General features: G+C 46.0%; 1 protein-coding gene across 1 annotated transcript in view; it reads right to left on the bottom strand.

Moving 5' to 3' along the window:
- Positions 1-13,374, bottom strand: part of PLPPR5 (phospholipid phosphatase related 5) — a gene marked incomplete at both ends in the record, with an annotated part of 83,564 nt that overhangs the window by 40,675 nt on the left and 29,515 nt on the right. The gene's annotated exons all lie outside the window — the stretch shown is intronic.

The raw sequence follows: 13,374 nt of genomic DNA, 5'->3' as shown, positions 1-13,374 counted from the left end.
CCAAAGTATTTGAGTTTCAACTTCAGGATCTGGCCTTCTAAAGAGCAGTCAGGGTTGATCTCCTCTAGGACTGACCGGTTTGATCACCTTGCAGTCCAAGGGACACGCAGGAGTCTTCTCCAGCACCAGAGTTCAAAGGCCTCAATTCTTTGGCGCTCAGCCTTTTTTATGGTCCAGCTTTCACTGCCATACATTGCAACTGGGAAGACCATAGCCTTGACTATACGCACCTTTGTTGACAGGGTGATGTCTCTGCTTTTTAGTGTGCTGTCTAGATTTGCCATGGCTTTCCTCCTGAGGAGCAAGCGTCTTTTAATTTCTTGGCTACAGTCCCCATCTGCAGTGATCTTGGAGCCCAGGAAAATAATGAGATACTGGTTTATAAATTACTTCCTGGGCCTTCTTTCTCAAATGGAGTTTTATGGAATCCTAGTATTTCATGATAGATTCTGACTGGAAAAAAAAGTTTGAACTTTGCACATTGCATAATGCCAGTACTGGGAGCGATGGAAATTTTTATGTACCATCACTCGCCTGCTGGCTTACTGCTTTGCTGTTGTAAAAACTGTAACAAGGGTTTTGTAGGTTAGAAATGAAATGTATAGATAATCCTTACTTAGTGACTGCAAGGTTCAATGAGCATTTAAAATTATGACTGTGCTTTAAAAAAAGTAACTTTACAACCAATGGCTACATTTACAACCTTTGCTGCATCCCTCACTCACACAATTGCCTTTATGGTCAATATGGGTTCCCCTATGCCTGACTTATCATTTTTCTTTTTCTGTGCCCTCTTGCAGAGTGGAGAAATTGGAGAGAAAGGGATTATAAGAAAGTAAGCAGGTGCGCAATGGGGAATACACATTGGAAGGAATACGGTGACATCAGCAGCCCCCCCCCATGTTGATAAGAGCCAAATGCACTATGCAAACAGCCTGATGTATTCCCCATTGTGTGCTTGTTTACTGTCATGTAATCCTATCCTCTCCAATTAATGTAAACACAAAGATTAATTCCCTTCTTGCTAATTATCTCAGCACAGGTATAGTCATTCCAAAGGGCAGAAGAGTGGGAAAAAGGAAAGCACAGTCACAGTCATGTGATTCCCCACTTAGCAATGGTTTCAATTAGTGACAGAGTTGATCTTAGTTATGACTGCTAAATGAGGACTCCAGTTCATCAGTGATCCTCAGAAGATGAAGAGGACCAAAACAAGAAAATTGGGAGTAAAAATATGCAATGGTTCAATTCCACTGAGGTGTTTTAGAACATGGTGGTGCAGATTAGCAGTTGCACCTTTCCCTTGGATCACTCAGCTGTTGCAGCAAGGCTTCTGCTGCAGCTAACTGATTGTAGAAAAAGATGCAGCTGCTTCAGTAAGTCACTGCCGGATCTGTTTTCATGCTTGTGTATATTCTGGAGCAGGGGTGTCAAACTGCCAGCCCGCGGGCCAGATGCGTCATGCCGAAACCACACCCACCCCATTGCCGGCAATGGAAAAAAAAGTCGCAATACATCGTGACAAGTCACGTGACGTTGCAAGTTTGACACCCCTGTTCTGGAGCATCTTTTGAGTCAAATGCGAAGCACTGCAACGACCCAATGGGTCTATCTAGAGTGCAGAGAAGGGATCAGACCCCACCACCCACAACTTTAAGCATTGTGGCTAAAGCCACAGTCTCATTGTCCAGTCCACCTTGGACAACAACCCACCTTGCACTTTCCTTATGAAACAACCTACCTTGAACTTTTCTTTGAACTCTTTAGTAGCCGGCTCTTGATTATCTAGTCTTGCTGTGAACCATCCTTGAATCCTTGCCCCTGCCTTGTCCCATGAACTTCCCCTTGAACTCACACTATATTTACACTTATGCCCATGCCTGCTGGGTTTAGGAGTCTCAAACTGTTAAATGACCAACTCCAGCTGGCATGGGGGAGAAGGTTCACTAAATACTGCTGATATTTCTTGTTTTCAGTAAGGAGAAGCAACACCAGGAAAGCAAATATAGCCTACATAAGTTCTAGGGCAGGGGTAGGCAACCTCGGCTCTTTTATGACTCGTGGACTTCAACTCCCAGAATTCCTGAGTCAGCTGACTCAGGAATTCTGGGAGTTGAAGTCCACGAGTCATAAAAGAGCCGAGGTTGCCTACCCCTGTTCTAGGGGGAGGGGAAATCAAACATTTTATATAAAAAGGTAAAGGTAAAGGTTCCCCCGCACATGCGTGCTAGTCGTTTCCAACTCTAGGGGCTGGTACTCATCTCCGTTTCAAAGCCGAAGAGCCAGCGCTTGTCCGAGGACGTCTCCGTGGTCATGTGACTAGATGCCAAAGGCGCACGGAACGCTGTTACCTTCCCACCGTAGTGGTCCCTATTTTTCTACTTGCATTTTTACGTGCTTTCGAACTGCCAGGTTGGCAGAAGCTGGGATGAGTAACAGGCGCTCACTCTGTTACGCGGCACTCAGGATTCGACCCGCCAAACTGCCGACCTTCTGATCGACAAGCTCAGCGTCCTAACCCACTGAGCCACCGCGTCCCTTAAAATTTTATATAAGGGCATATAAAGAAAACAAAGGTATCCTACATAAGCTATAGGGGGGGAAAATCAAGAATTTTATATGAAGGCAATACCATTATTACATATAAGCTTCGAGTTCTCCAAGAACTCCAAAGTTCTTCAGGAGGGAAGATGGTAAACAAAGCTAGTAAAACAAAATAGTAAATACATGGGCAGAGAGAGGGAAAAAAGCAACCACCACCGAAACCATCAAGTCTTCATTTAATTATGCTCTTAAAAATTAATGTGGAAAAATATCGTTAGGTTCCACTTGGTGAGATCGTTTTTGAATGTCACCCAGCATCTATCCCTGTTTTAAAGTGAGGAGGATGAGAAAAGAACTACATGGGAATAGAGAAAAGAATGTGGGTTGAACTGTCTTGGCTAATGGCACTTCACAAATGTCACGGCAAACTGGAGATGTCGGCACAGAGTACAATTAATGAGAGCATCATTCACCACGGATCTGTTACAGAAGATGATATCAAGGTTGACTCAGCCTTCCATCCTTCCAAGGTCGGTAAAATGAGGACCTAGATTGGTGGGGGCAACAGGCTGACTCTGTAAACCGCTTAGAGAGGGCTGTGAAGCACTGTGAAGCGGTATATAAGTCTTACTGCTATTGCTATCATTGGCAAAACCCTATATCGGGGCCCACCATATCCACTGCACCATTATCACTGAGAGAAGTAATTGTAGCTGGTATTGTAACTAGTGCTAGAAAACTACTGGAATAAAAGAAGAAAAGAATAACGTTCCCCTATTTTTGAAACCATAATAACTAATCTGTTTCACAGAACTTTATTCATCACATGCCAATGTAATTATGTTTTAGACCACCAGACATTTGTAGAGAAATTTGAGAACTGCAGTTAGATGTAGTTTAAGATTTTTTATAGCATGTTAGCATAATGGGAATAATGCAACATTGAGCAGGATGAAAATAGAAGAATGTGGCAATAAAACTTAATAGAGTAATGCAGGCAAATGAATAAAAGCAATAAAATATGCACCACACTGTACTGTATTTAAAAGCGAAAGGTGTTTTTTTTTTAAAAAAAACTAGCAGCTTAAAGAGATTTATAAAGGAAATTATTCTAAAGATACAGACAGTGGTGGTAAAAGTATTTTTCAACCAGATGCCCTCTGGATAGATTGGCAGCAGTGATGGAAATATACAAGTCATAATCCAACAGATTCAGAAGGAATCTGTTTCAGGAATGTTGGGTTTCTGGGTTGCATGTAGCCCACTGAGCAGTTTTATGTGGCCCGCTGATTATTTTTTTTTAAAGTAATAAATTCACCACCACTCCAAAAGACATGCTACCTGATGCTCCCAAGCTTCGTAACTATCACCAGGCTCCAGTGCTGCCTTTTCTCCACTAGTCAAAGAACAGCTGATCACCATATTGTTTTTTCAGCCTGTGACGATTTTTAATTTATCAATATGACCCCTTTGCCTCTGTGCAGGCTTAGTCTAGAGCAGACATGTCAAACACAAGGCCCGGGGGCCGGATCCGGCCCGCAAAGTGGTTTCATGCGGCCCGCGAAGCCATCCTGGAAACAGTGAGGGAATGGCCCCCACTGCCTTGGCCCTGGCCCAGAGACCCTCCTTCTGCCAGAGACCCTCAGATCTGTCCCACTCCTGCCCAGGCCCCCATAGGCACCCTTGATGCGAACGATGTAGAGTTGGCCACGCCCACCCAGTAGGCCATACGCACTCTAGCCACGCCCACCCAGTAGGCCACGCCCACCCTGGCCATACCCACCTGCCCCCCTGAGGGCAACCGCAATGCTGATGCGGCCCTCAATGAAATTGAGTTTGACACCCCTGGTCTAGAGGACTGCATATTTATAGAGGCCTTTATATTGCTTTTATATTCAAAGCACGCATACAACACGGGGTTCTCAAAAATCTAAACAGTTCTTTTTAAATGAAAGAACAAACGAGATCTGTATTTTTCCTTCACTTTTCAGGTTTGAAAAAATTGGTTGATTTGTTTTTAAAAATTTCTGAATTAGATTCAGGTCACTTCTGCCTGTGCATGCATGCATGCATGCATGCATGACTCCTTTGCTTCGCCAGCTGTTCCAACAGAAGCCCTCCCTGTGTTTACACATGATGTGCAGAGAACCGGAGAAAACTTTTGAGGCAGCTGTGCCAAGCTCAGCTGCCTTGGCATTCAGAGGAAAAGCCATTTATTCAAGCCTGCATGCTTTGAAAAAGACTAATAGATCATCACATATGTAAAACATCTTTACATTTATTGCACGGTACAATAAACTGCCCAGAAAGGACTTTGAACCTTGAGGCAATTATATACTTCTAAAGAAGCCAAGCTATTTAAAACAAGTACACGTATATATACACACACAAATAAAAATAAAGAAATGGGGTGATACATGTTTCATTGACAGCAGTTTTTTAAAAAAAATATTCTAATTCAGAATCCCAGTTATTGCCAGGAAAAATATATAGCAATAAATCCTCTGAATTCCTGACTAGTACAGACTGTCTAACCCCAATATTTATTTATTTATTTATTTTTGGGACTTATATGCCGCCCTATCTCCCAAAGGACTCAGGGCGGCTTACAACAATAAAAACAACAATACAAAAATTAAAAAAGAATTAAATAACAGCCCCAAAATAAATTAACTACAGTTAAAAATTAAAACATATTTAAAAACCCATCATCAATCCAGGTCAGCCTGATGGAAGAGAAAAGTTTTGAGGTCGCGGCGAAAGGACCGGAGGTCCGGGGCCATCTGAAGCTCAAGGGGAAGCTGGTTCCAAAGGGCTGGTGCTCCCACAGAGAAGGCCCTCCCCCTGGGGGTCGCCAGCCGACATTGTCTGGCCAACGGCACCCTGAGGAGGCCCTCTCTGGGTGAGCGCACTGGACGATGGGAAGTCGTCCCCGTTAGCAGACGGTCCTGCAAGTATCCCTGGCCTAAGCCATGTATGGCTTTAAAGGTAAGTACCAGCACCTTAAATCTCGCCCGGAAGACAACTGGTAGCCAATGCAGCTCACGCAGGAGGGGTGTAATATGGGAGTATCGGGATGCTCCCATCACTACCCGCGCGGCTGCATTCTGCACCAGCTGAAGCCTCCGGGTGGTCTTCAAGGGCAGCCCCATGTAGAGAGCATTGCAGTAATCTATCCGAGAGGTAACGAGTGCATGAGTGACCGTACGTAGGGCATCTCGGTCCAGGTAGGGGCGCAACTGGCGCACCAGGTGAACCTGGGCAAATGCCCCCCTGGCCACGACTCCAATATGATCTTCAAAACTGAGTCGTGAGTCCAGGAGGACGCCTAAATTGCGCGCCCTATCAACGGGAGGCAACACCTCTCCTCCCATAACCAAAGATGGAACCTCTTGGACAAGTCGAGATGCCGGTACGTAAAGCCACTCAGTCTTGGCCGGGTTGAGCTGGAGCCTGTTCTTCCCCATCCAAATCCGTACCGCTTCCAGGCAACGGGACATCACGTCGAGGGCATCACTGGCTTGTTTCGGGGTGGAGATAAAGAGCTGGGTATCATCGGCATATTGATGATACCTCACCCCAAACCCACGGATGATCTCACCCAGCGGCTTCATATAGATGTTGAACAGGAGGGGCAAGAGCACCGACCCCTGAGGCACCCCACAATTAAGGGGCCTAGGGGTTGACCTCTGCCCTCCTGTCAACACTGTCTGCGAGCGGCCCGAGAGGTAGGAGGAGAACCACTGTAAAACGGTGCCTCCCACTCCCAACCCCGCAAGACGTCGCAGCAAGATACCATGGTCGATGGTATCAAAAGCCGCTGAGAGATCTAAAAGGACCAGGACAGAGGAATAACCCGTCTCGGGCCCGCCAGAGATCATCCACCAGTGCGACCAATGCCATCTCCATGCTGTACCCGGGCCTGAAACCCGATTGGTATGGATCTAGATACTCAGTTTCCTCCAGGACCAAAGGGAGCTGCCGTGCCACCACACTCTCAACAACCTTCGCAAGAAAACGAAGGTTGGAGACAGGACGAAAGTTGTTTAAAATAGCTGGATCCAAGGCAGGTTTCTTGAGGAGGGGCCTTACCACCGCCTCCTTCAAGGCGGCAGGGAAGCACCCCTCACTCAAGGAAGCATTTATAACTGCCAGGAGCCAGCCTCGTGTAACCTCCCGGGCCGCATAAACCAGCCAGGAGGGACATGGGTCCAACAAACACGTGGCAGCACTTAATTTCCCCATGATCCTGTCCACTTCATCCGGAGTCACAGGATCAAACTCCTCCCAGATATTATCGGCCAAACCCATCGTTTCCACACAATAATTTGAAAGAAGTACATCTGAAACTCTTTTATGACAATAGGATTCAAACAAAGTACATAAGTGGAACTTGACCTAGAAGGAAAAATAAACAGAATGATTTGACAGTAACAAGTTGTTTGCAAGTCCTGGGTTTTCATCAAGAACAACTGAAGTGTTATTTAAGTGAAATTTTGACTGAACCTTTCACATTACTATATAGTTTAGAGGTAAACGTGTCCTCCATCAATACCACTCTGGTAAACAACACCTTCAATACCGACTGGTAAACAACAAGCCCACCATCCAAATTCCCACAGCCTCCAGACACTGAGAAAGCACAAATGGCACTACTTGATCAGTCAGGGGCAGAGAAGTATATTGATGATACCTCATCCTGTGGCAGCAGACAATCTCACCAGTAGTTCCATGCAGATGTTAAAGAAGAGTGGGGATAGAGTGGGGATAGAGTAGAATCTCAGAGAAGAGACTTGATTCTCAAGCATTCTCCCTCAACAACATCAGCTGGAACCAATCTTGCAAGAAGAAGAACTGCAATACTGTATCTTCCTGCATATCCATAAGTTGATCAAAAAGGATACTATGATGAAAGAATTGAAATTTGTTGAGAGATGAAGGAGGGTCAGATGGTTGGACCACCACCCTGATCCCATCAGAGATCGTCCACAAGTGCAATCAATGCCCTTTTAGAACTTTAGCTGGGCATCCTGACAGAAAAGTATCTAGCTCAAGGGTTGGCAACCTTAAACACTCAAAGAGCCACTTGGACCCGTTTCCCAGAGGGGGGGAAAACACTGGGAGCCGCAAAACTCTCTCGTGCGCACACACGTGAGGGGGGGAACTTGATTGAAGAGTTTAATTAAAGAGCAATAGAGGCTGCTGTGCGTGAGTTCTCTCTCTCTCTCTCTCTCTCTCTCTCTCTCTCCCTCTCTCCCTCTCTCTTCTCTCCCTCTCTCCGATCTTCTGCTCACCTGGCAAGCTGGCTTCATGCTGTTCTCAGACAAACTGGCACACATTCTTATTGGGCTGGCTCTCCTGCCCTGCTTTCTGCTGCTTCCTGCTTCCTGTGGAGACGCAGCAAAGGCAGAAGCCCCGCTCAATAAGCTTGTCAGCTTCTCGGAGAACAGTGTGAGTTACACACAGAGAGAGAGAGAGAGAGAGAGAGAGAGAAAGGGGGAGAGAGAGAGACAGAGACAGAGACAGGAAGCGCAAGTGCGTCTCTCTGTGTCTGTCTCTCTCTCTGCAAATGGCAGAGGACAACTGGGAGCTGTAGGAGAAGGCTGAGAGCCGCATGCGGCTCCAGAACTATGGGTTGCCGACGTGTGGTCTAGGTCACGGGTCGGCAACCCGCGGCTCCCAGTCCTCCTCCGCCGGCGGAGGTTTGGGGAGCTGCGCACGCAGCTCTCCAAACCTCCACTGCCCCGTTTGCAGAGATGCTGCCTTCGTCCATGTTTGACGAAGGCAGCAGCTCTCCAAACAGTTTGCAGAACTGCTGCCTGCGGCGGAGGTTTGGAGAGGTGCGCGCGCACTCTCCAAACCACCGCCATCCCGTTTGCACAGCTGCCGCGTTCGTCCATGTTTGACGAGCGCGGCAGGTCTCCAAACGGGCGGCAGCGGTTTGGAGAGGCACGCACGCACTCTCCAAACTACCACCGCCCCATTTGCACAGCTGCTGCGTTCGTCCATGTTTGACGAACGCGGCAGATCTCCAAATGGGACGGTGGATGTTTGGAGAGGTGCGCGCGCACTCTCCAAACTGCCACCATCCTCTTTGCACAGCTGCTGCATTTGTCTGTGTTTCTTTCAAATGCGGAGGAATGCAGCAGCTCTGCAAACGGGGCGGTGGTAGTTTGGAGAGTGCGTGCGCGCCTCTCCAAACCGCCGCCGCCCGTTTGGAGACCTGCCGCGCTCGTCAAACATGGATGAACACGGCAGCTGTGCAAACGGGACAGCGGTGGTTTGGAGAGTGCGCGCGCACCTCTCCAAACCGCTGCCGCCCGTTTGGAGACCTGCCGTGTTCAAGGCTTCCTTCGGCCAGGGAAGGGTCCGTTGCCTCCGAGGGGGGCCAGGCGGGATCCTCTGAAAGGCCGTTTCCTTCCTTGACCTGCGAGTCCATCCTCCCCGTCCCTAAGCTGGCGGCACTGGGCGGCGACAGGGGCGTGCGGCTCAGGATGCGGTGCGGGCGTAGGGGTGGTGTATGTTGTTGCTTGTTATGCACAGGCGTGTGCGTGCCCACAGGCGCGCGCACATTTTGAGGCTCCCACTTTTTTGTCTATATGACGGAACCGGTTCCGAGTGGCTCTTTTGCTGTTTCGGGTTGCTGACCCCTGGTCTAGGTAATGTGGATGATTAACTGTAACATAAAAGTTCCTTTTTCTGTACATGTTTTTTCTATAACTAGATAATGAGAAAGGAGGACCAGATCTACCTTACTTGTCCCTATCATCCTTTGTTCAGACATGGAACCTTTACAAATAAATTGAAGACCTAAACTGAGTATTTATGTAAACAGCATCGCTGTCATTAAACAGGTCAAAGCAGAGTTATGCATCAGCACTAATTTTCAAGAATCAAAAAGAGGCAAATAAAAAAAGTATTTCTGGTTCATATTAACACATTTAAATTATAAATCTTACATTTGCCTCACTCTGATTTCAAACAATGTAACAGAATTCACACAGAAATGAAATTACCCAATTTGCCAGATGATGCTCACGTCCATCTTGTTAGTGTTCCATCTGCAGAAATCAAACATTCTATCTTTCTTTCTCTTTTCCCCCTCCCCTCTACCTATTCTGCAACCACTCATTTTATTATTCTTTCTACACAAAAGGCTGCAACATCCCCTTGCTTTTGAATTGTTCTGGAATGCATCTTGATAATTTTATTTGGTTTGGGTGAGCATCTGCAATTATAGGGCTATTTAAAAGCTGTTTTTCTGCCTAGCAGAATTATTGATGTTTTACGAAAAACATCAAAAATGGACTTTTAGTTCCGATTGTTCAAAATATGGGAAAATTCAGGATCAAGAAGAAACATCCTACCTTTGATGAAGACAGAAAAAAGATATTTTTAAAAGGCAGAAGAAGTGAATTCAGTGGTTCTGGGAATGGTTCCAATGTTACCAAAAATGTAGAAACTTCACTAAATTATTATTATCTAGCTCTACACAATAGTCCCTCCTTCACTATTAATAGCTGAGCTTTTGAAGTATCTTGACATAGGCTGAACATCAACTCAACACTAGTGTTTGACACTGCATACATTTAGATCCTTTCCACAGTAGCATCATTTTTACTTCCTTCTTCTCAGAAACAACTTCAATCCATCACTGCCACTGAAATGTCTGGTCACTCATTTCTTGCTGCGCTTACTGCAAAGTCACAATGGGGCTTCTGCAGAGATTGTGGTACTACTGACATTATTTTTGCTGCGCACCAACTTCAGGAGAAGGGTCAGGAGCAGAACCCTGAATGCTATGCAACCTTTGTTGATCTCACAAAAGCCTTTGTTACTGTCAGCCGACAAAGCCTATGGAGCATCATGTCAATGTTCGGTTGCCCTACCCAATTAATTCAGATGGTATGCCAGCCAGCTTTGCTGGCAGAGCAGTTCTGGGAGTTGAAGTCCACAAGTCTTAAAGTTGCGCAGGTTGAGGACCCCTGCCATACTGGACACAGTGCTGGATGGTGGAAAAATCCTTTAAGGCAGTTATACCCAACTCGTGGCCTGCAGACCACATGCAGCCCTGTGTTGTGATTCAGGGTCAGCCTGTGGGTTCGGCAGTTGGGTCGGATGACTCAGATGAGGGGGAGGAGGGGGGTGTTGAAGAACTTGCTGATGATGGCTTTGAGGCTCCGCAGAGCCCCCAGCCAGGCCCCTCTCACCTGGTGGAGACCCAGCTGTGTGAGCCTGACAGCGTGGATGAAGATGACCCACAGCTGGCCCTGTTCAAGGACGCCCGACGCAGGAGGCAGTCAAGTAGGAGTAAACAGAGGAAGGCAATGGGGCTTCTCGGAAGGAGGGAGAGAGAAGCCATGCCCTGAACTCTTTATAAAGGACTTGTGTGGGGAGGGCTGGTTTGCTGAAAGCAACCGCTCAGATAGTGTTTCAAAGCTCCGGTATCTTGGTTCGTGTTTTGTTTGTTTTTGTAATAAATTTGGCAGACGTATTCCAGCCTCTTGCCGTCTGTAAAGGGGTTGCCTTTTCTGCAAGGCCGGTAGCAGGCTGGTACAGAACACCCTGGACATCTAGCAGTTCAACCCCACAAGATAAGTCGTAAACTGTTAACACTATTTATACATATAGACTGAGTGTGTCTCTGTGTGTGTACATACGTATTAACTATATTATAAACTTTATATGTGACCAAAGACAAATACTCTTCACTCAGTGTGGCCCAGGCAAGCCAAAAGGTTGGACATTCCTGCTCTAAGACATTCTCAGCCACCCACAGAGTTAAACAGGGTTGTGTGCTTGTACCCACCATATTGAACATGGTTTATTGCCATGTTGAATGATGCCTTTCATGACAGTGATGTTGGAATAAGCCTCAAGTACAGAGTGGATGGGAAGTTATTCAACCTGAAGAGACCTAATGCTATTACCAAAGTGAAAGAAACTGAGAGATTTCCTCTTTGCCGGTGACCGTGTCCTGAATGCTGGCTCCCAGCCAGAGAAGTAAACCAGTGTAGACAAATTCTCTACAGTTTGTGACAATTTTGGACTTGGCATCGGTATCAAAAGACTGAGGTCATGCACCATCCTAGTCCTCATGCACCATACACAGAACCTCAAATCATGATTAAAGAACAGAAACTACAGGCAGCGGACCAGTTCAATTATTTTGGCAGCACCCTCTCTTGACTATTGACCACAGATACAGAAGTCCACTGCAGAATAGCAAAGACAAGTTCTACTTTTGGTAGACTCAATTGTGTGGAACATCAAGGATTACTGCAGCAGCAAAATCAAAGGATGTGGAGCTGTGATACTCACTACCCTTCTGTATACCTGTGAAATATGGTCTGTGTATCAAAGGAGGCAAGACACAAGTCATGACTTGTCTTCACAGAATATTAGGCATCCAATGACTACGTAAAATATTAAAAAATGAAGTTTTCTCTATAGCAAGTCTATCAGCAATCCATACATTGCTAATGAGAGCACAGACCCATTGGGCAAGTAACGCCATCCTTGTGCTGGATGAGTGCGTACTCAAGGAAATCCTTTTGGGGCTGTCTGGAAGACCAACTGTGCAGCACAAGATCCACCTTGGCTTCTTCTCCTGTCCCCTGCAGTGCACTCATTTACATTTGATTTCTAATTTTGACTGACTTCACATGGGTCAGACAGGAACAACCAAAAGGCCAGATAAGGTCCAGGGGGCATGAAATGTCCAGGTCTGCGATAGGACAAGTAAGTGTAACCTGGTCCCATGGCATGTAGGACTGTACAGATCATAACATCTTGAACTGAATCTACAAGCATACTGGCAACCAATGCAGTTAGTGGAGCAAAAGTGTCACGTGTACTGAACGACAGGCATATGTGATTGCCTGCACTGCTGCATTTTGCACCAGCTGAAGTTTCTGGACACTCTTCAAGGACAGCTTCATGTATAGTGTGTTACAATAGGACATCTGAGGTGATTAGAGCATGAGCGGCTAAGAGCAGAAGGAATGCCTTATAGGAACATCCTGAAGACTTGATCTCTGGATAAACCAAGAGGAATAAAGAAAAAATTGTCCCTTCTGGTTACTCCTGCCACCTCAAAGAAATCCACTTTAAATGTCGACAGGTGTTGATTGGAAGAAAAACCCATCATAGCATATATACCATGGCTGCTTACATTCTTGCAAATGAGAATTAGCTTTTCTGTAAAACAATGGAACTGATTTGTGAGTTGAGAACACTAGGAAGTTAGCAAAGTAACAAAGCAACTATCCATGGCCATTCCAACTGCATTATGCTGAATGTTCCCTTGAGGCCATTTCTGTGGCACTTCCTTGTTCATCCTTCCTTGCTGCTTTCAACAAATACAGAAAACCTTGCTTAATTTCCTTGTAAGCAGTTTAACTATTTATATTACAGATTAGAATACATAACAAGACTGAAAGTAGAATTTGTTTCAGCCAGACTGAAACTGGGAACTGTTCCATTTTATTTATTTATTATTTAAATTTATATACCGCCCTATTCCCGTAGGACTCAGGGCGGTTTACAGGGAAAATTAAAATACATAGCATACAAAATTAAAATCAGTTAAAACTATGATTAAATTACAGTCCCTGAAGTTAAACTAAAACCCAATTAAATTAAATTAATTAAAACCCCTCAGTCTGGGCCAAACAGCTCGAAGAAACAGGTTTTCAAGTCCCGGCGAAATGAGCGAAGGTCGGGGGCAGTCCTAAGTTCCGTGGGAAGTTGGTTCTACAGGGCCGGTGCGCCCACAGAGAATGCCCTTCCCCTGGGAATAACCCGCCGGCATTCCTTAAGCGGCGGTAC

Source organism: Vipera berus, assembly GCF_964194415.1.
Source record: "Vipera berus genome assembly, chromosome: 3".
Lineage (NCBI taxonomy): Eukaryota > Metazoa > Chordata > Lepidosauria > Squamata > Viperidae > Vipera > Vipera berus.
Note: the sequence above shows the minus strand (reverse complement) of the source record. Positions and strands in the feature narration are given on the sequence as shown.